Here is a 23,871-nt window from a genome sequence, read left to right as displayed (position 1 = left end):
AGTATGTCCATGCCCATGCGCCACTGGCGTTTACTCTCTTGTCCGTCTACTGTTGCCCACTTCCCGTGTGATGGCATGATGCAACATTGCCTCCTCTGAGCACAAGGTCACGGGATCGAATCCCGGCCACGGCGGCCGCATTTTGATGGGGGCAAAATGCGAAGACACCCGTGTACTTAGATTTAGGTGCACGTTAAAGAACCCCAGGTGGTCGAAATTTCCGGAGTCCTCCAATACGGCGTGCCTCATAATCAGAAAGTGGTTTTGGCACGTAAAACCCCATAATTTAATTTTAACATTGCCTCCTTTAGAATTACAGACAGGTAATGATGAACGAAAGAGTGGGCCCTGACTGAAGTACTTTCTCAGGCATATCCCTCACAACCTGTTGTGTCAGCAAATTACTAGCCCTGCAGACATCGCAGAAACTTTGTGAATGATGTCTTGCACGCATAAAACTCTCCAAACAGAATGTCGATGTCACATTTACTTCACACAAAATACGTCACTAGCCATGTTGCTTGTTTTGTCAATGCGCTAGGAGTGACAAAGGCAAGGAAGTGATATAACAAACATCAGCAATATGCCGGAATTTTTTTTTCCTAATTGAACAGATCACTCATTCAAGGTTTACGATGCGTTCTTGTAAAACAGCTATTCCTCTTTCTTCACCGACTTTAATCTTATTGCGTGACCTTTTCGAATTTACTCTACTTTGATGCCTACAGCAATTAAAGTGGAATAGATACATCACGTTTGAGCTATTGGTGTTGTAGCAGTAACCAAGAATGCTCAGGTTGCTAGAGTTATGTGGGACCGAATATATACACAGTTTTGCGTCCATAAGAGCGGTTGGTCATCCGCAGTCCTCTTTCACTAATGTTATTTTCACTACTACGACTGTATGGAGCCCATTATGCGAACCGCTCTAGCATAAGAACTGGTTTGTAAATTTGGCCGCAGAAGTTCTATTACACTTTTCAATCGAGCACTACGGATTGGGTGGGTGCATAACTTGCAGGAAAAGTATCGACTAACACCACCACGTCGTGCTCCCTGCTTTCACAGTTGTTTCATCGCAGAAAGAATGCGCGCGGGATTGTAAGCGCGTATTTTCATCTAGCCGACAATGTGAAGCGGCAGACGACTGATCCCATTTGAGTCTTTTACTAATTGTTATAAACAAAACATCGATATTAATTTAATGGAATCTTCCCTATGCTCCAGACATGTATTTCACTAGCGCTTAGTTGTCGCATTTTCTCTATATTTAAGGAAAGGAAACAGCTGGCGAGAATACTCATCGACAGCTTGGTGTTGCGCCACTCAGTTTCAGTACGCAACTGATGTAGACGTCTTTTTGTTGCCCCTACTTATTTGCTTGAATATAACCTTGTCGAGCGACTGCTGTATTACGACACGGTGCTTACAGCAGTCCTGATTTTCATTTTATTGTTCGCAGCAGAAGCGTCATTTCAACCTTTATTTATTACAAGTACGCGGTTTTTTTCTTTTCCGGTCTCAGCCACTTTAAATGGGAGGAACTACTATAGATGCAGACGTTATTTCATTTGTTCAAAGTGAATACATAGCCGAACGTTTGCCTAAAGTACCAGCGGCTCCTTGCGCTCAATGTTGAATGCTGAACCGCCGCAAGGAAAAGAAAAACAAAAGCATCAAGCTAGCAGCAGCACAGACAGCACGTGTTCCGAAAGGGCAAGATAAACACGAAACATATTATAACATGCACGCACAAAACCATTTCGGTTCGAGTAATGTTTAGGTACCACTCTCAGCCTAGTTTTGTGCACGCAGCAAAAAAATACCAAACTCAAGGGACGTCACAAGAGAGAAGGCTTTGAGCTGCGTAAAGAATCATGTACGACCGTGGAACGCACATTTAGGCACAAGTCCAGAAAATCTGCCCCTAGGCATGATCGCTTTTTCATTGGTGTCCCAAGGGAGCCGTCGATATGACAGCGGAAGGAGCCAGACGGCAGCCATAATATCGGTTAACCATGGACTTCAGTTATGTCTGCAGAGTTTTATGCGTCCAGGACATCATTCACAAAGTTTCTGTGACGTCGGCATGGTTTGTAATTTGGCGTCACAACAGGTAAAAAGTTTCGCCCTTGCCATTCGTGATATAAACAGAAAGTCTGCAATTCTCGCCCTTGGTCCTGCAGGACTTATAGAGACAATGTGTCTGAACGTTTCACTGCAAAACAAGACACGGCCTGAAAAGCGGCGAAGAAAAGCACTGTTTTCTGCTCTTCGTCCGTGCTCCTTTTGATTTTATTTTTCGCTGTCCATTTCAGTATTGTGCAGCATCAGCTAGCCCTGTCCTTCCCGTCACCAAGTTATCAACTGTGGGTGCGCCGTGCTATACCAGCTGCCATCCTATGTTTAGACGTTGTTTTATTTATTTATTTATTTATTTATTTATTTATTTATTTATTTATTTATTTATTTATTTATTTTTGTTTTTATTTTTTATTGGGTGTAATGTCCCAAAGCAACATTGGAGCTATGAGGGACGTCGATGTTTTATTGCAAAAGAGTTCATAACTGGCTGCCGACACACCGACAACCATATTTTAGGTATTATTTGGCGAAGAGTTCCTGCTTATGAATTTTTTTAAAATCTTTTCCGCGACCCCTTCGAAGAATAAATCAACCCGTAATTTTCTGGCTAGAGGAGGAGAATATTGTTGGATGCTGGCGGATTTAGCCTCACTGGAGGGCCAGCGCCGGCACCCTTTAACATAGTTTGAGAAACCTAAATTCTGTAAGTACGTCGTTCAGTGCGTCCTCACTCAAAGCGAATCACGAGACGGGCGCACAAGGCAACGTGCATAGCGATGCGCGAGAGAATGCAAGCCGAGCCTTGCGAGCCATGCTGCGCACGATGCCGCGCCGGCCTGCCCACCCCTGCCGACTTGACAACGTCCCCGAGCATTAGCTTAACATTATCGATCATTATTACTTAGCCAGACACTGCCAATCCCAGTCTACATATACATCACTTAAGAACTTCTATAGGAGTCGGGAACGCCTATTAAAGATCATTTCAAAAGATCGTCTTTAATTAAAGATGGTTATAAAAGCTAGATTTCGCATGCTTGCGCTTTTCCTTCTGTTGTCAAGTTCCTGTCTCGCACAATCTGCTACGTCTGAGAGTTTCACTTGTTCGCTTCGACAGATTCGAAAACTGTAGCACGCAAGTGGAATTTGGCGCCTTGTGGGGTGAGGAGTCACGGGTGGTCTATTTTTTTTTCAAAATCTCACTACGTGTGCCGTAACGTACCGGCAGCGTCACACGACGCCTCACGCATCACAACGATCGAGGTGAAGAAGAAAAGCGAGTCGGCCACTCGCTTGTCTTTTCCGACCGCACCCCCCCCCCCCCCCCCCGCCTCCTCCCAGCGGTTTGCAGCAATTACCCCCGTCAGGCTGGCTCAAAACCGTACGCATCCTAATCAGATAACGTGTCACAAAAGCGACCATCGATGGACTCGCCTTTTGTTGTTGAGGTTCTGTGTCGTGCTTGCAGAGATAAGGAGCCACGTGCCAGGTTCCGGGTCACGGGATGCCGAGTATGGCCTACATGAAGCAAAGATATTGGTCTCCGTCAAAGGGACGTCTTATTAAGCACAAATAACAGCATTTGGATTTCTGTGAGGCACTGCGATGCTCGTTTTCACCCCATCGGTACTACTCATGCGTTTTCTGACCAGAAGAACTACCTGCAAGTATATATATATATAGTGTGTGTGTGTGTGTGTGTTAGTGTGTGTGTGTGTGTGCAGGAAAGAGACAACGAACCTTTCGGAAGTAAGACCTGTTGACGTCACGTTTTCGGCTACGTTAGGTGAACAGGTCTTACTTCCAAAAGGTCCATCGTCTCTTTCCTGCATATGTTACGTCCGGCCCGGCATGCTGAACCTTTAAGACATCCATATATATATATATATAGGTATGGATGAAGAAATCACGCTGGCCCCTGTAGTAAAATGAAGAAAAAAAGTACGACGTACGTGGGATAAGCACACTATATTTACTGACGTTTCGGCTGGTCCACCAGTCGAAACATCAGTCACTTATACTGTACGTCGAACTCTTTTTCTTCATTATACATATATATATATATATATATATATATATATATATGGGTGTGTGTGTGCCTACATTTCAGCCTTTTTATTTAAGGCAGGGATATTAACTAGTCAAGAGACTGGTTACCAAGTTACCGAAACGACCATGAGAGCACCAAGACGTAGATAGATAGATAGATAGATAGATAGATAGATAGATAGATAGATAGATAGATAGATAGATAGATAGATAGATAGATAGATAGATAGATAGATAGATAGATAGATAGATAGATAGATAGATAGATAGATAGATAGATAGATAGATAGCACAAAAGTGCCTTCCCTGCCTTTTGAATCGATTGCCGGTGGCGACGAAGGAAGGAGAAAAATATGAATAGCAATCGCACCAAGCCTGCCCCTTTATTTGCCGAGCATGCGATGCCTTACCGACTAGCAAACAAGCAAGCAAACAAACGTGCGAGCGCAAGCGACAAAAAAATAAAAGAAAGTAAAGTGAAAGTAAAATTAAAGGAAAAGAAAAGGGACAGGGGCAGAGAGCGATAAACACGAAAAAAAAAAGTTTGGATATTCTGTTCGGCAGAAGGTGCGCAGGCTAAAGAATTCTATAGAAAGCAGGTCCCGCATTTAGTAGCGAAGGCTGTCCATTTCCCAGTCTCTCCGGCCTTCGTCATTGGCTAGCGCGAAGCCGCGGTGCAGTTATCGCTGTGATCGGCAACTCTGCAGGACACATGTTAAGAAATCAGTACAATCGACTAAAAAGAACCTTCGCAAAATACGGCCGCAGCTCAACACGACCCTTCCCATCTGCGTTTATGTTTAAGATTCGTTAACGTGGTCGCGAGGACCATTTAGCGCAGTGACGATAGCATGTCTTACGCTGAACGAACTGAAAGGACCACGTGGACAACTACACGGTTGAATATATGCGCAAGTTTATTAAACTGGAACCGTGCAGCTTGTGAAGGCGCGCAGCGAAGAGCACGAACTAAAGTTGGGCGCCTATCTGCCGCCCTCGCGTCGATGCTACTGCCTTGCACCTGAGCTGCGCTCCTCTTCATTATAATTACTCCGGTAGAAAAAATCGGGGATCAAAGTGACAAAGCTTTCCGCTCACAAGTGCTTCTTGTCATCGACTGTCTCCTTTTCGCCAAATACGTCCAGCGTCAGAATTAGCTGGAAGTTGTTCTTACGAAGAATTCGAACGTAAGGGCTTTTAATGAATACCGGCCTACTTTCACCAAGATGGGCATGTGCATTCGCATTCGCAAAAGCATTGTTACACTACAACTTGTCCTAAGACCAGATGCCAGCCTGATTCTAAACATATTACAAGCAAAAGTGGCCAACCAATGGCAAAGACCACTCACAAACGAAACGCTTTGTGAATTCGGCCTGTGTTCACAAAGTGGTTCGTGCTCTATAGAGCGGCGTGCATCAGACGCAGCCAATTCAGCATTGCCGTGACAGCCGGTGTATTATTAGTGACCGCAAATGCACAAATGATTCACACGTGTTACGAACGCAAGCTTGGCGAATTCGGCCCCTAGTTTTAAGATCTTCGCGAAATTAAAATTCCACAGCTACATGTTTTTTCAGCTGCTGTACATCATCTTGACAACATAAATTTACGTTAAAAGTAGGCCGTTTTCATTCGCGACACAGTTTGGCCAATATGAATATAAATCGCGAAATGGACGTTACTTAAGAGACAGGCGCTTTAGGGAAAATTTTTCTTTCGTTTCTGAAAGCGGTTTGTCATTGGGCCGCCACTTTCGCTAATGTGCTCCCTACTATTGGTCGGCGCCTGTTTCATGAACCGCTCTAGCGCATGATCTGAATTTTGAATACGGGTGCAGATAATTGTTTTGGTTAATTTTGCTGTAAGACCCACCGCTCAACGCGTGTATAAAATTGGTTCTTAAAACTCTACACACAAGCTCTGTATAAACGCAGACTGCTAAATTACACTCATCAAAATCAATATTCTTGCTCAACTTCAGCACGAAAGCAGCGTCTCTAATAAAGTACAGATTTGAATACCAGATTACATCGAGCAATATAGTGAAATGTACGGAAGTAAAGATTGCGAACATCATGAGGGGCAGATGGTTAAATCACGGGCATTTGCACGTGAGTGCCTCCTCCTAGTAAAAGGAAAAAAATAAAGGTAACTGTGTTCACGTTGATTGCATAACTAACAGCACTAAGAGACTAACGCAATAGGTTTGGACGCATTGTTAGCGGGCGCCTCAACGTTCGTGCGCGATTCAGCGAAAATGGAGTTAGAAAATACAAATGGGGACGACAATGTTTTTTCTCAGTATGCGATAGAGAAAATAAAGCAGACTGGCACGACTTTCTCGCTCTCGTGAAACGACGCTAGCACGAACTGGCGGCCATTTCGACCCCAGGTTTTTGTACCTGTCAGTCGACGTCTACAGGTAGAAAGCAAGCAATTAAAATGCATTATAACTTATCACACAGTTTGCTTGAGTCGCTGTTCAAACTGCATTGAAGCAATTAACACAGTGAGAACGCTCTACTATGGATATCCCTGGTATGACGCGCAATCGACTGCATTAAAACTAATATTAATAGTAATAAAAACCTTCTATTTGCTCCCAGATTCAGTTTGGAAAGTGCGAGAAATCGTCCTCGTGCGAAGAATTCTAGAACACGTAAGTTAATATACCGATTACGTCGGTCAGAGATGCCGGTAGCATGAAATGCCACGTTGCAAAAATTATCCTGAAAGTTAGGTCTAAATGCTTTGACGAGAACAGCAGTTGTACTCCAATCTGTAGCACGCGTACAAACAATTATGCCATTTTAGATAGAGCAACGCATAAAAACAAGCACAATATGAATAATAAAATGTGTCTTTTGTTGTAGGTTGTGCCTTGTGTAAACAAATAACTCCGGATAATCTGATATCCGTAATTCAATTTCTATGCTATTATTCATGCTAAATATATTGCATCGCATATACCAGCGAACGCTCCAAATATGAAACATGAGTTAAAAGGAGGCACTTTGACTGGTAGAGCATGAACTGTGTTTACTGCTACGGTAATATCACAGTTGGACAATGTTTTCATAAAGTGGGTTAGCAAGATTAGGCATTTTATGTATGAAAAATGCATGTTGAAATTATCGAAATAGAAAGGTACCCAAAAAGTGTTGTAGTGGCACCTAAGTAGTCTTCTGAACAATAACTATGGCACGCTTACGCTATATTATTAAAAAATTTAACTATAGATAGTGCTAGAGAAAATGACACATGCGGTTCGGAGCGTCAAGGAACATACTTTTTTCATTAGTGCAATTCTTTGCACCGGTAAAGTGAAATCGGTTTATGGCATTGTAAGCGTTCAGACGCGTTCAATTTATGCTCTCCGGTAAAGTTGTACATGCGCCAGAGATCAGCGAATCTTTTTTATGAACTATATAGAATAATGCCATTTTTGGAATATTTATTTCTAAGTGATTATAGGGCTGTCTAATATTTTCGGTCGTATCTTGTAGGGATTCTTTTCCTTCGATTAAAACAACGTCTGATCACCTGTCGCGGTAAGCTGCTGGGGGTGGCGTAGGGGGGCAAGCACATGCATGGTTCCATGCGAGCAAATTACGAAGAACAAAAATGAATAGAATAAAAAGAATCGTTAAAAGAATACCCTTGCAAGCAATACTGACAGACAACAAACTAGTTCCTTCAGTATTGGGCACAATGGCAACGCTTTTGAACCAGGTATTAGTAGTAAGTATACGTTCATGATTATCTGAACAGCTAGCTAAAGGAACAAAGAAGAAAAATAGAACACTTAATGGCTGAAAAAACGACACACATATATCATGTTCGTCGTTTCTTCCTTGCACATAAATTTCCCTATTGACACTTTGTCATCGCTCCAAAGTAGAAAACAGAATCAGACATGGCAATACATTCCGCTTCTTCGAGAAAAAAAAAGTGTGTTGTATTACCTGCCACCTAGTTGATCTGGCACAAAAGAGTGAGCGTGCGAAATGGTATACTCACCTTGAATAGCCAGACGTTTGAAACACGCTCTTTCCGACGCTCGCGCAAGATCGAGAACGTCAGCTGACCGCTACGCCCTGCCCGTCAGAATCAAATAAAGATGAAACGAGGTATGTCTTGGGCCACACGGCAGCGCACGAAAGCGAATGCAACGGGTGTTAAGAGTCAGTCACAGAGCCACTATGAAGCCGCCACCTTAACGGCCCAGAAAGCAGCAGCTCCCACAAGCAATGCGCGCGCGCGCTCCGCAAGTTCGTGCCGAACAAACTTTCGGAGGAGGCAACTATGCGCGGGAGTGCGGCGGCGCAGCGTCGCGAAGGCCAGAGCAAGTCGACAGGGCTGCGAACCTCGGGAAAGCTCCGGGCGCAACTCCGCGGCTCGCAGGCCGGGGCGCCCGCAGCCGGGCACGGTCCGCCGCGCGGCGCTTCGGTCTCGGGGTCCGCCCACGAGGCGCTCGCCCCTTCCGCCAGTGCACCTGTTCGCCGGCCACGGCGCGGGCCGGGACGGTGGGCATTGCGCGTCGGCGGTGCTGGCGAAGACCACGGCCCTCATTCGCGAAAACGTAATTCGGGTCGATGCATCTTAAACTGTGCCGAGCGACACTAAACACGGCAAATGACGCGCACACACACCCCGCGGGACGGGAGAGCGCAATGGTTAAGCGTTCCTTACCTCTTGGCGCTTCATCCGATAGTGAGATATGCTTAGGCTCTTCATCCGCTTTTGTTTTGAGAAACGAAAAAAAAAAAATGAAGGAAAACCAGGCCGTATTTCGCAATCATGATTTTTCTCGAATTCTAAGAAAAAAAAGAGATTGTTATGCTGCGTTTCATAATGGAAAATGAAAAGAATCGATATATAATAAGGTTGCAGGTTACGCTAATGAACGGAACATACCAGCTTTGCTTCATCACTTTCTCATTTTAAACAGTAATGAGAGAAAAAGGGCCCCCTGTCAAAGCAATATATAACGCGTGAGATCTCTTGACGCTGGATGTAAAGCAATATGGAGAAGAAAAACTGGGCCGCCGTTATTACCTCGTTTCGCAGCTGTGCTCCAGGCGCTAGCTTTATATGTGATTGCGCAATTAGTAACTGGGTAACTTTCTCGAATACCCGCACGCTCACAAAGAAACAAAAAATAAAGGGGTGGGGGAGAAATAACTTTCAACAGTTGATGCCCCTGAGGGGGGGCTCAAGCAGGTATAATATCTTCGGTGTATAAACCGCATTGCTAAATCAGCCACCGAGCCGTAAACAATTATACAGTCCTGCAGGCTGAATCCAGTTTCAAAGCTGCTTGTACTTCACCCCTTCACGTTGATCATTCACCCTCTAGGTTTTATTATATGTATGTGTAGGAGAGGTGGGCATCATGGGTGCTACCGGCTACTCCTTCTCTCTTAGGCCAGCAGTACATATCAAAAATAGGCAGGCTCGAACAAACAAACGACTACAAAAGACAGAGACAGTCATAACAAAGATAGGCCGGCTAAAACGAACACACAGACGAGAGATCAATTACCCTCAGTTGCATTACCTTCGACATCCCTAAGTCTACCAAATAATGCAGAACTCGTCGGTTTTTCACTTCCTAACACTTTGTCATAGGCTGCCTAAATGAAACGGACCTGCTTTAATTCTGGTTATTTTTGTGCATCGTCAATCCGGAGAGACGTCTCGTCTACGTCATCGCCCGAATCTACCTTTCCGGAGCAGCAGGTGATAAGGATGGAATAGAACTGGGCGAGAACCATTACGTTATACAGGGTGTCCTAGCCTACTTCACCCAGAGTTAAAAATATACAAACGACACGTAGCTGGAATGAACCAAGGTAATGTTGCTTGTCGTCGTTTGGAGATAGTCAAATTATTTTTCATCGCGCCTAATTAGGTAATTAGTCTTAATTAATTAATCAACTTCTCAAATATTATAATTATATGAAAAGTGTCAATGAGAAAATTGTAGAGCGACATGAAAAACTCCCGATACAGCTTTCTGTTCCTCAATACGTGATACATAAAAGTGTTTTTCCGAGCGTGAAAGAAGCCGGCGCATGCACGCAAAATTGCTGCGCGACTGGCCGCTCGAGGCACTCGAAGTACGTAGATCGCATTCACGTGTATACCGATGGATCATGCTGAAAACAAAGCTCTACATCTGCGTTTTATATACCTACATACCAAGACAAAAGAGCTTATAAGCTTTGCCAATTTACAACGTCCACAATGGCAGAACTTTACGCAATACTTTCTGCTTTACGTTACATATGTCAGCAGTATGAATCTCTTTGCGGGATAATTCTGAGTGACTCACAAGCCTCTTTGGTTTGCTTAAAAGAAATCAGCTTAAGAAAAACAAACAGCACATTGACATACGAAATACAGAAGACATACGCCATAGCGAAAGATCTACGACACGACATAACTTTCCAGTGGATTCCAAGTAGCTGTGAAATCATAGAAAATGTAACAGCTGATCACATGGCACGTGCAGCACATCAAGAGAATGACTTATCACTACTTGCTCTAGCGGCGACTGATGCGCGATATCTATTGAACAAGCTATGTGGCAGATTGTCCAATGAAACTTGGTTCATAAATGATGCGCAGAACTCTCAATTATATAATATAGATCCTGGAATAGAATTCAATATTCTGTTTAAAATAAGTCGATCTGTTGAAACAACAGTTCATAGGCTTCGACTAGGCACTGCCTAGACTAAAAGCTTCCTGTATAGGACAAGAAAAACTAACAGTGCTACCTGCTCATGTGAAGAGGCTGAAGAAGACATAGAATACATTCTTCTTCACTATAAAATTCACGATTCGCCTCGCAAGAACCTTTCGGAAAAACTACATGGCTTGGACAGACGGCCACTACCCTCAGGAAATATTGTGGGGTCCATGGACAGCAGAAAAACTTCAAACCATCGCTGGGCGCGCCTTAGTAGAATTTTCGGAGGAATAAAAAATATCATAAAAATTCTAAGTCATGCAACAGTTATTGCTCGCATTGTTATTATTAACAGGCACCCTTAATTAGATGTTCAGTGTGTCTTCGTGTTCATGTAGCATTTGTATTTGTTGTATTTGGAGTGCGGCATTTAAGAGGGACCTAATTCGCAAGTGCCCAACATTTTCTGTGTCAGCATCTTTGTTTTGTGAACATTTATGCTGTATGAATTCGTGTGTTGCGTGTGAACACTTCGGTGCTGTGAGTATTTATACTCTGTGAACTCTTCTGCTGCGCGAACATTTAGTTATATTGCAGTACTGAGACTTAGTGCGTGAATATTCGTTCGCGGCTTTATTAGTCCAGTTTTGGAATTGTTGACAACTTTCCGACGATAACTATCGTGTAAGAGAAGAGGAATAGCCGGCGCCACACACAGGCACCTACCTCTCCTTAAATACACTTAATAAAAAGAAAACACCTCAAGTTTCACAATGTACACAATGCCAGTTGTCGTGAAGGCGCGAGTACAGGCAGTAGCACTCCATGTGCTCCGTAGACGCAACCACCTGGCAGAAGTTTCCCCTACGCTCTTGGATATATGAATTTCCAGGAACACCAGGAAGGCTCCATTGCAGAACAAGATGACCATAGGGTGGTGGAGTAGATACGGTGTTCTCGTACTGAACGAAAGTGTGAGATCAGTTTCTGAATCTTGTCGACACTCTAATAAAAAATAACCCATTTGGAACGCTGCTCGGACAGTCTGAATAACATCGGTAGCATTCTTTTTGCGAGGGAAGTACTTTTTCAATACAGCAAGGCGTCCGCATTACACATGTGAAAACGTTCCAACGTGTTTCCTGTAGGAAGTGCAAAGCTTGTCAAGAACTCCTTTGTGGAAAGGTATCCAGTGTAATTGAAATCTTCAGGCACTTCTAGGCGCTTCCAAATCTGCATCAAAATGAAAAACTCATTAAAGTCATGATATTTAAAATGTGTCACCAACATCTTCGAACATTTATGATTGGACAAGTAAAGTGTTTTAGTAAAATGACTTGCAATCTAGAGGTCTGAATATTTGCCCTAGTTGTCAGTTTTTCTTAATGCAGCCGGTTCACTTACTTCATTGTTTATATCAGGCTTATATTTTGAATATCCGAATAACTGCTTTACAAGTATGCTAGACATGAAAGGGTTGGTATTGTCATATCTGACGTTCCAGTAAAATGTCTTCACATGGAGTCCACATTTTGTACACTTGCCAAATCGCACTTCCTCCTTAAGTATGTGGCCGCCTTGAATGCTAGAGGTGCTGGCTGCGACCAAACAACGGCTCTCCCGGCGTACCAGTCATCTGTACTCTCAGGCATGATGTATGCGTTACCAGTCCTGAAGGTACCACCTAGTTTGATGGCCCGACTGGAACGAGATCATCGCGTTGCCCTTCGATTAGTGCTTGGATTACCTCGTGTGGCACAATCTCTTCCATTATTCACTGAAGCGCATCAGTTACCCCTGAGGCTGCAAGTAGACCAGAGAGTTCTATATAATATTGGGCGTCTACACCGCGCATCGAATGGTCAATCGCTCCTTGATCGTCTCATTCACCGCCCGTTATCTCGCATGGGAAAAATGGCGGAATAATTTATGAATATCACTAACATTTCTGAACATGCTGCTTCAGTTACGCCTCTGCCTCCAAAAGATATCACGAAACACGTATTCTCTACTTACCTCACAATCCCTGACATACACAAAAAGTCTGATATGCCTGTTTCGGTGTTATACCATTTGGCTCAGTCTCACATGTTCGAAAGATTCTCAGATTATCTTCAAGTATTCACAGCTGCATCTGTGCACAGCCACTGTAAAGGCGCCTATGCAGCTTCTTCTGCCCTTCGACTCCAGTACGACGTGCCGTTGAAATACCTCATCTAACTTAGTCAACAACTGCGGAGCTAGCAGCGATTAATGTTGCACTGAAATACGCGCAAGATGAGTTAACCATATCGAAGATTGCCATCTTTATGGACTCCCGTGCTGCCCGTAGCAGGTTACAACGCAGTCAGATTGATTGCTCAGTTGTGCGCCGCATTACTGACTCTGGAAACAAAATTTCATCACGTGGGGTATCTCTAGTTGTTGAATGGATACCTTCACAGGTGGAATCGCCGGAAATGAAGAGGCTAATCGGCTGGCTTCAACTTGCGCTCATAACAACTGCGTCTGCCCTGAAATTTTGTGCAATGTTTATGACGCTCGTCTGTTGATTCATCGCCGCCTACTCAACCAGCATCTAGACCAACGCGTCACAAATGGAACTTTCCCGCCCCGTGTTCCCGGTCGAGGCTTGACTCGTGCGCTAGAGCGCAACTACTCAAGCTGAGGGTTGGCTGCGTGAACGTTTATACAGACAAGGACTTGTGACCAGTCCATCGTGTACGTCTTGCGGCTGCTGCGAGGCACTTCAGCACCTGATATTGAAGTGTCCCGCTTTCAGTGCGCAGCGTATGTCGCTAGTGAGGGACTATCACCTCCTTGGTCTGCGGCTTACGACACTCGACGAATGTTTGTGCCCAAGTGGTTGTGCACCAAGACGCGATCAGGCTCATCGCGCTCTACTTACTTTTCTAGTAACTAACTTAGGTTCACGTTTGTAGCGTCGATACTATTTCTGCTATTTAACATTCTGTAGTATCGTGACCTTCCGTGACCGGCCCTACTATGTGTAATCTGTACTGTGTGTTGTACTTTATTCTTTTAGAATTGTTCTGTGGGTATTTCTTTCCTCTTTGCTCCCCTCCTTCCTATCTTCCATTTCTGTGTTGCTGTGACCTCCTTTCTGAAGAGTAGTCAGGCATTGTGCCCCTTCCGGTGGCAGTGGCCAGCCTGCTCCTCGCCTTTCCTTTCCTGTTAAGTTTATATTATTTTTATTTATTTAATACATACTGCGGACACGAAGTCCATGCAGAGTGGATAATACAATAATAGGTCACAAGAAGTAAAACAATGTCAATACAACAAAATGCGGAAACAATACGACAATAATGTGTGTTTTCAAAACAAATAATAATAATAACAATACACTTGCCAAAACTCGCTGAAGAAACGAACATTCGCCACGTGTTCTGAAAGTGTACAATTTCTATGATTCTGAAGCTGCACGAAATCTCATAAAACTAAATTTCCAATGCAGATAATATAATTGGCGCTTGGAGAGGTTCAGCTACGCTAAATAAAGAGGAGAGCGAAAAAAGACGTCTTGCTACTTGAGCTTGAAATCAAAGTAAGCTAATGCGTAACCTTATCGGCATTGCCTTATCAATGCGCGTGATCAGCATTGCAAGTACACTATGACGCACCTGAGGACGTCGGAATGGGTGCGCTGCCTGAAATCGGGAAGAAGTGGAAAAATTACAGGATATGCCGATCGACTGGATAAAATTCACTTAGCTGTGCAGTAAGCCGAGTGTGAAAATTTTAACGCCACACGCGCGCGAGATTGGTTTGTCGCAATTTTCTTTAAACCATCATTACGATAACAGTTGTCTGTGGTGATGTGAAATTTATTAAGGATATTGCGAAGTATTTGGTGGGAGACCTTTGCACGGACCACTTCTCCGTCGAAAAAGAAATATGCTTATCTCAGAAATGTTCAGATGTGCGGCCAGGTTGTCGAAGGCTACTTTGAGAATGTGCCAGCAAAAAACGCCGTGGCCGTTGTGTTTGAGTGATATTATGCAGCAAAACAAGTCAGTATACCAAATAATGCCAGAGGTCCTGCAAGTTAATCTGAAAGCGTCCTATGAGTTCTCGACTTTCACCATGACATTTTCTTCGACCGTGACGACAAGGATCTCATTATGCCAAATCAGGACGGGTCTTGTTTGTGCGTTACCTTGGCGACAACGATTAAATACTTTTTAACAAAGGTTTTTTTTTTATTCGGGATTAATATACCAAAGCTGTAAGCTGTACTGCGGATTATGATGAACACATTTGGGGTCGCTAAATTAATTTTCACGGCCCCGGATACTTCAAAGATTTATGTACCGCCCACAAAGGGATCGCGACCGCTCAATCGCACATGCTGAGAGCGGCAGACGCTGCTGCCGGGCGGGGCATCGGGCACTCCGCGCGGCACCGCGCTCCCACTGGCACTGTTATCGATAAACCCACGACCAGGAACTACGATGGATGGACGGACGGATGGTTGCTATGGCGTCCCGTTTGGGACGGGGTGGTGGGTTGCGCCACCAAGCTCTTACTATTATACTGCCTAATGTCCTACCTAGGTTAAAGAAAAAAAAAGAAAAAATAACGCACGATGAATTCCCATAACCAAATTTTCCGACCCACTATTGTGAACTTTGTTTTTGTACTTCTCCGTTTTCTGCCGTTTCCCTACTTTTCTTCCACTAATATTCCAATCGCCTCTTACTAATCTCTACTGCGGACATGTTCACTTTCCCCCTGCTCTCGCTGAACACAAGGGCTTCAAGGAAGTCAGAGGTGCCTAAATCTACCGCTGGGCAGATATCTTCACATTCTAATAAAACATGCTCCATCGTTTCCCTGGATTTACCGCCGCAAGCACCATGCTTCTTCTTCCTTTTTATATCTCGCTTCTAAGGTGCGTGCTCTAAGGCATCCCGATCTCGCTTGGAAAAGTAATGAGCTTCCCTTTGAGTTATCATAAAGTGTTTCTTTCCTGATTTCGTTTTTTTTCCTCTTAAGTAGTTACTTATGGCAGGTCTCTTTTCCATTGCCGCCGCCCATCAGATTATTTCAGCCTCTCTGATTTTCCGCTTTACGTTCTTTGTTGCTGTGGGGCTCGCCCTAAAGGCCACATACTTGCTGGTAAGCTTCCTAGTTCTTTTCCTCCACTGTGAATCAAAGCTTCTTTCTTTACAAGTACCTCAACCCTCTCCCAGCCCACTTACTTTCATCCATATTCCTCAGTCGTTCTTCGTAATCAATTTTACTGTGACCTTCCCTCAGTTCAAAACTAGTCCAGCCCATATCATCCTGCACAGCTTCATTTGTAGTTTTCCCGTGAGCGCCCAATGCGAGGCCTCCCACTGACCTTTGGTTGCCATCGAGTCCTGATTGTACCCCTGATTTAAAGCAAACAACCGCATTTTCAAAAGTAAGTCCTGGAACTATTACACCTTTCCACACACCCCGGAGCACCTCGTACCTATTGTATCCCCATAGCGCTCTGTGCGTCATTATGGCTGCCATTTCTCTTCCCCTTCACTGCTATTGTTCTTTCCTGTGTTTCCATATATCCATTGCCTTCGTTTATCCATATACCAAGATATTTATATTCTCTTACCCGAGGTATTTCCTGGCCCTGTATTGCCACTGCATGTTCACTGTTTTCATTATATACCATAATCCCCGATTTTACACCGCTAAATTTCAAGCCTAAATTGTTGCCTTCCTGTACGCAGATATTAGTCAGACGTTGCAAATAACTTTGCTTGTTAGCTAGCAACACAGTAACATCCGCATAAAATAAACCTGGAAGCTGCTGCTCTACTACTATACCTGCCTGTTTGTATGATAGATTAAACCCGATATTACTTCATTCTGTCAACCTCACCATACTCACCATGTACATAATAAAAAGCAGTGGAGATAAAGGGCACCCCTGCCTCAGTCCCTTCTTGATATCAACTTTCTCCTCGCTCCTCATCTCTTCCTATTCAACGCAAACAATATTTTCTGGGTAAATCTCTCTCAAAAGCTGTAGACAATCGTCGCCTAAGCCTTCCCCTTCCAGTATATCCCAGAAAATGTTGCGGTCTACATTGTCATACGCTCCTGTATTGTCTAAAAAGGTCACATATAACGGTATACTTTCTACTCTTGATATTTCAATACACTGAGTAAGAACAAATAAGTTATCATCCATACGCCTACCTATTCTGAAGCCGTTATAAAGTTCTCCCAAGATACCATTATTCTCCGCCCATGCTTGCAGCTTTAATTTGATTGCCTGCATTGCTAACCTGTATATTACCGATGTAATGGTCAACGGTCTATAGGAGCGAATTCTTTCTCCTCCTTATCTTTATAAATTAAATTCATTCTATTTTGTCGCCAACTGTGTGGTATTCTTCTAATCTTTAAGGTTTTTTTCCACTGCTTTTACGAGAGCTTCCTTACTTTTTGGTCCTAGTTCATTAATCAGCTTAACGGGAACTTCGTCTATCCCTGTGGCTATGCGCTTAGGAATTTTCTCTTCGGCTTTCTTCCAGTTGAAATTTCTCAGCGCCAGCTCCTTCTCCTTGTGGTTCTCGTTCATGCTCTTTTTTTCTTCAAATACAATGTCGTCATTGCCTTGGAAAGATTCGGCTGTTATTCTTCGGATGTAATTTAATGCACTTCCCCTTCCAGTTTGTTGCCATTTTCGTCTAGAATATGTTGTTATATTGTCGTTGACTTGCTGCCTAGTAATTTTATGTGGTTCCAAAATATTCTAGGTGCGGCCTTCTTTTTCTTACCTAGTTGTGATAACCCATGTTCACTTTCACCTTTTATCTTTGCGTGCACCAGTATTTGAACCATAGCCTTTTTCTCCCGGTATATTTCCCATTTACTGGCCATTTCATCCTGCGGCAACTGCGCCTTCCTTGCCTGCCTGTGCTCTCGGGATGCTTTCTGTCGTTCGGCGATCGCTTCTTGTATCTCCCTGTTCCAGCAGCTTTTCGTTTTTTTTCCCTTTCCAACGAACATGTTGTTTCTTTTTCCGTATTTCTGTCGTTATTGCACTTAGAAGCTCACTATATTTTCTCTGTTTACTTGGTCATTTGCAAAGTTCTTCCTCAACTCTTGTGAATGTATTTGTTATTTGCTGAGCGTTCAAATTTGGACCGGCCATTTTGCACCCCTTGCTCTCTTTCCAGACTACATATTTCATTTTCAAAATGATGCGTTTATGGTCACTCCCTATGCTGCAATACCTTTCCTCATCAATGACCACTTCTCTCAACTTATCATGACCGCGACTACTTCCGAACCAACCATCGCATCCGCTGTGGTTGCACAGTGGCTATGGTGTCGGGCTGCTGAGCGCGAGATCGCGGGATCGAATCCTGGCCGCGGCGGCCTTATTTCGATGGGGGCGAAATGCGAAAATACCCGTGTACTTACATATAGGTGCATGTTAAAAAACCCCAGGTGGTGGAAATTTCCAGAGTCCTCCACTATGGCGTGCCTCATAATTCAGAAAGTGGTTTTGGCACGTTAAATTTCATTATTTATTTATTTTATCCTGACAGCAGGCAGTAATCAATGGTTGATTGCCGGTTTCCCACTTCCCACGGGATCTGCCCTTCACACTTAGGCCCTGTATTCACGATAACGAGGTTATGTTGCTCACAAAGATCTAGCATTGACTTCCCGTTGTTGTCAGTATAGGCATCTAGATCCTCTATGTGGGCATTCATGTCACCTTATAGGATAATTTTGGTATCATTCTCGAAACCTTTAAAATCACCACTTATGCATTCCACTAACTCTTGATCCTTCTCTGTGCAATTATTTCCGGTCCACTGGTACGTTCCACTAGCACTAGTATAGAGTATACAGTACCAGTATACAGTATACAGTACCAGTATACAGTACCAGTATACAGTACCAGTATACAGTACCAGTATACAGTATACAGTACAGTACTAGTATACAGTACCAGTGGCACCCACGACGATAATGAAAGAAAGAATAGTCTAGAGGAATTTGAAATCCCACAAATAACGCCGGAAGAAGTAAAGAAAGCCTTGGGAGCTATGCAAAGGGGGAAGGCAGCTGGGAAGGATCAAGTAACAGCAGATTTATTGAAGGATGGTGGGCAGATTGTTTTAGAAAAACTGGCCACCCTGTATACGCAATGCCTCATGACCTCGAGCGTACCGGAATCTTGGAAGAACGCTAACATAATCCTAATCCATAAGAAAGGGACGCCAAAGACTTGAAAAATTATAGACCGATCAGCTTACAGTCCGTTGCCTACAATATATTTACTAAGGTATTCGCAAATAGAATCAGGAACACCTTAGAGTTCTGCCAAGCAAAGGACCAGGCAGGATTCCGTAAAGGCTACTCAACAAAAGACCATATTCACACTATCAATCAGGTGACAGAGAAATGTGCGGAATATAACCAACCCTTATATATAGCTTTCATTGATTACGAGAAAGCGTTTGATTCTGTCGAAACCTCAGCAGTCATGGAGGCATTACGGAATCAGGGTGTAGACGAGCCGTATGTAAAAATACTGAAAGATATCTATAGCGGCTCCACAGCCACCGTAGTCCTCCATAAAGAAAGCAACAAAATCTCAATAAAGAAAGGCGTCAGGCAAGGAGATACGATCTCTCCAATGCTATTCACAGCGTGTTTACAGGAGGTATTCAGAGACCTGGATTGGGAAGAATCGGGGATAAGAGTTAATGGAGAATACCTTAGTAACTTGCGATTCGCTGATTATATTGCCTTGCTTAGTAACTCAGGGGACCAGCTGCAATGCATGCTCAATGACCTGGAGAGGCAAAGCAGAAAGGTGGGTCAAAAAATTAATCTGCACAAAACTAAAGTAATATTTAACCGTCTCGGAAGAGAACAGCAGTCTACGATAGGTAGCGAGGCACTGGAAGTGGTAAGGGAATACATCTACTTAGGACAGGTAGTGACTGCGGATCCGGGTCATGAGACTGAAATAATCAGAAGAATAAGAATGGGCTTGGGTGCGTTTGGCAGGCATTCTCAGGTCATGAACAGCAGGTTCCCATTATCCCTCAAGAGAAAAGTGTATAACAGCTGTGTCTTACCAGTACTGACGTACGGGGCAGAAACCTGGAGGCTTACGAAAAGTGTTCTACTTAAATTGTGGACGACGCAATGAGCTATGGAAAGAAGAATGATAGCTGTAACGTTAAAGGATAAGAAAAGAGCACATTGGGTGAGGGAACAAAAGCGAGTTAATGAGATCTTAGTATAAATCAAGAAAAAGAAATGGGCATGGGCAGGACATGTAATGAGGAGGGAAGATAACCGATGGTCATTAAGGGTTACGGACTGGATTCCAAGGGACGGGAAGCGCAGCAGTGGGCGGTAGAAGGTTAGGTGGGCGGATGAGATTGAGAAGTTTGCAGGGACGACATGGCCACAATTAGTACATGACCGGCGTAGTTGGAGAAGTATGGGAGAGGCCTTTGCCCTGCAGTGAGCGTAACCAGGCTGATGATGATGAGTACGTTCCACCCAACCAAGTTGCTTTTCTCACTCATTTTGTACCTGATCACCAAAGATGCTCTTGACATTTTGAATTTACTCTTTTCCATTTTGCTCCCTGATGGATGAGCATTCCGACTCCCCCTCCCTTTCTTTCCCACTTAGTGCTGTTGCACTCTTCCCAAACATAATTCTCAATCACTGGCGGGTCTTCCGAGTATCTAAGGTGTGTTTCTGTAACGGCATACACCCCTATTTGTTCTCAATTTAACTGCTCCTCAATCTCTGCCCACTTTTCCTTTCTTCTGCCGCCCTGCACGCTGATGTAGCCTATTGCGTGGCGAGCTCTCTTTCTTGTTTTTCTCCTTTTTCTGTTATTGACAGCGATCCCATTCTCAGGTTCCCCTAGGGGACCTTCTTCATTACTACCTACTCTGGCCTCCTGAGCGCCCGTGCGCCCCCTAAGAAAGCAGCAGCGCGACCAGCAAGTCGCCAGCGTACTTCTCGACCAAGCCTGCAATTGATGTGGATCCCGTTTCGTTCAAGACCACCACACTTTCTCACTTCCATGTTTACTTCGACAACCTCGAAACCTTTCTTTCGGCTCATTTTCCATATCACCTCATTAGGAGCCACTACGGCTCTTTGTACGTGACTGTCACGTACAGGCACCTCCGGCACCGTGCACACTACGATCTGCACCTGAGGGGCAACTCGCGCAAGTCGTCCAGCCCCTTCGCCAAGCGCTGCGCTAGTCCTGCCCCTTTCCTATTGAGGAGCCATTTTGCCCACCGGCTACTATGACAAGGTTGCACACGTGGGCATTTTCTGCGAGCTTTGCTTTTGCTGGCTCCATGACAGAACCCAGTGTCCGCCCTGGAAATGTCCCTACCGCCACTCATTTATCGCCTTTAACCCTGTGCAGAATTGCTTCTGATCACCTAGCCAGGTTTGAGTAACCCGCGATAATCACCATTTCACTCTCTCCCTCCTCTCTCTGCTTCCCTTTCTCCTTTCCCCTTTCCTTTAGAAACATCGTCGAACAGCGCCTCTAGCGGCCGCCCCTAGAAACATGCGCGTTTTCTATGGGATATAGTCGTTTTTAGCAAATAACTAATCATAGAAGCCTTCTTTCAAAATATTCCCATGGAAACAGGCTCTGCGCGCCTAACCCGATATCTCAGGGAAACGGTACTGTTACGTACGGCCGAAAACCCGTTACAAATTGCGGACGAAGTTTGAATATGGGAGTCTATGGAAAGATTCAAATTTTGGAGGCTTTCATGGCTAGTAAAAAGCGATTTTGCGATGAAAGTATTGGGTCAGTTGGTATATTCCCGGGGAGTCATTATTAAAGGAACTTAACGGGAACTCGTTTCAATATTGGGAAGGAACGAGGAGCGAGCTTTCGTTCCTGTTTTGGAGGAACGTGTAAAACACTGCGCCTAGGTACCATGGACTCTTTCTTACGGCTCTAAGTGCCAACTAGCTCTTCCATGGGAATTCAACACTTCGCTACTGCCTATGGCTTGTGTGTCATGTACGTACACGTATTCTTCCCGTCTTGAAATATCCGATGCACTAATACACCAATACGATAACATCAATACACCAATATGTCAATGCACAAGTTGTCGTTCGGAAGAAACCATCGAACACCTGTCGCGCACTTGCCCTCAATACGACGTCCAGTGGCGCAGTTCTTTAGAGACCGTGCTAAGCCGACTGGACCCTGGTCACATCCGTCGATGGTGCAGAAAGCTATTCGGGTGCTACTGCAAATTGTGAGGAACACCGGCCTCAATGACCCCTTGTAATACTGCTGCGTTTCCTGCCGTGTGCGTGCAGTGCTCATTTTCTCTTTCTCTAACTCTTTTTTCCTCTGTCTATTCGCCCTTTTTCTTACCCCCAGTGCAGGGCAGCAAACTGGAAGCTCGTCTGCTTGATAACCCTGCATTTTCTCTCTTCTTTTTTTCTCTCTCTCTCTCTTTCTCTCTCAACTGGGTTTTCCTTCCCTTGGTACCCATTCTGTCACTCCAATAGCTCACCGGTTTACTGGCCTGCGCACAACACCTCCTGCCCGACTGCACTTCTTCCTCTTAGTCTCTACTGGAATGTCGGCTACCCCAGATTGATCTCTAATTCATACTGCTGTCTAGCTGTATCTTAACGTTGTTCCTAACATTTTTCATTCCATCACTCGTTACATGCTCCTTCCCACCTTCTCAAGCTTCTTCGTTAACCGCCAAGTTAACCACCAGTAGAATGCAGTGATTGTACAGTTTTCTTTTCAGGGATAGCAGTAAGCTGCCGGTCGTGACTTTGTAATGCCGGCTGTATGCGCGCCAACACATATTTCTTTTCTGTAAATTTTTTTCTCGTGCTACAGCTTCACTGTGACTAAATAGCCTTGATAAACGTACTAATCTTGCAAAGAATCTAGCATGTAGACGCCACATTTCGAAGAGGTCCTACATAAAGGAAGATGTTCGTCATGGAAGAAAATAGGCGCTTCCTATTGCGGAAATCCAGTATCATGCAGTGGGTAATTCAGAGGTAGGACCTTGCGAGGGTGTGTATTAGATGAATACAAAATTATATATCTAAAAAGCGATCAAGGCATAGCGAGTAATTTCAGAAGAAGAGGTGGGTTCTTACGCTGAGAGTTTTGTCTAACACGAGCGCAGCCCACGTGTTCGTACTGCTAGTGTCTTCCTCCTTCCATCACCCCTTGTTTCTTTTTTTTTTTCATCTTTCAACCTCATTCCACCTGCGTAGAGTAGTGAACCGGCCGCCCGTCTAGTTGACCTCTCTGCCTTTCCTTTCTCTTCCACCTGCTCCGTCTAATTTGTAACATTGCTCTGCTGTAAGGGCTTTCCAAGTTCACCTCTTTTAATTTTTGACCAGGTGTTGTTTTTCGCAAACCTTGTTGCATAGACGATCCATGTATACAAAAGCGGTGACTGAGCCATAATCAGTGTCTGGGAGTTGTGATAAGTGCTGCGTCCCGCCGGTTATTACCTTTGTGTTCCCCTTTTGTTGTGCTTCTTTTCCAAAGCGAATGCATGCAGCACGCGTTCTCCTACAGCGTAACTCAAATTTCTGCTCGAGGAAACCTTAGTTTCGTTGGTAAAAAGAATGTGTCTGCTACATGGCAAGTAGCAGTAAACAGGAAAATTGTTACGCGTGTGACCATCGCCCGGCATCCTACAAAATGAAGCTTAAGCTTTATATCCAGTAGATTTCGGACTGCGAAACAACTGTGCTCTGGGTTATGAAAAAGAATAAGCACTGGTACGCGGACACTAAAAGAACGGAAAGTGAAGCAACATCAGAGCGCGATACTTGGAGCATCTCGCTCTCAGACACGCCTGATTTGGGTCGTCGCTGTTAGTTCGCCGAACCCGCTGAAATTACCGTCCCGTCAGTTTCCAATTGATGCCGTCGTCCGCTGTCACATACGGTTCATAAAGAATAACTTTTTTTTTTTTTTAAAGATTGACGTGTCAACAACT

Source organism: Dermacentor andersoni, chromosome 1, assembly GCF_023375885.2.
Source record: "Dermacentor andersoni chromosome 1, qqDerAnde1_hic_scaffold, whole genome shotgun sequence".
NCBI classification, from domain to species: Eukaryota; Metazoa; Arthropoda; class Arachnida; order Ixodida; family Ixodidae; genus Dermacentor; species Dermacentor andersoni.
This window is presented reverse-complemented; position numbering follows the sequence as displayed.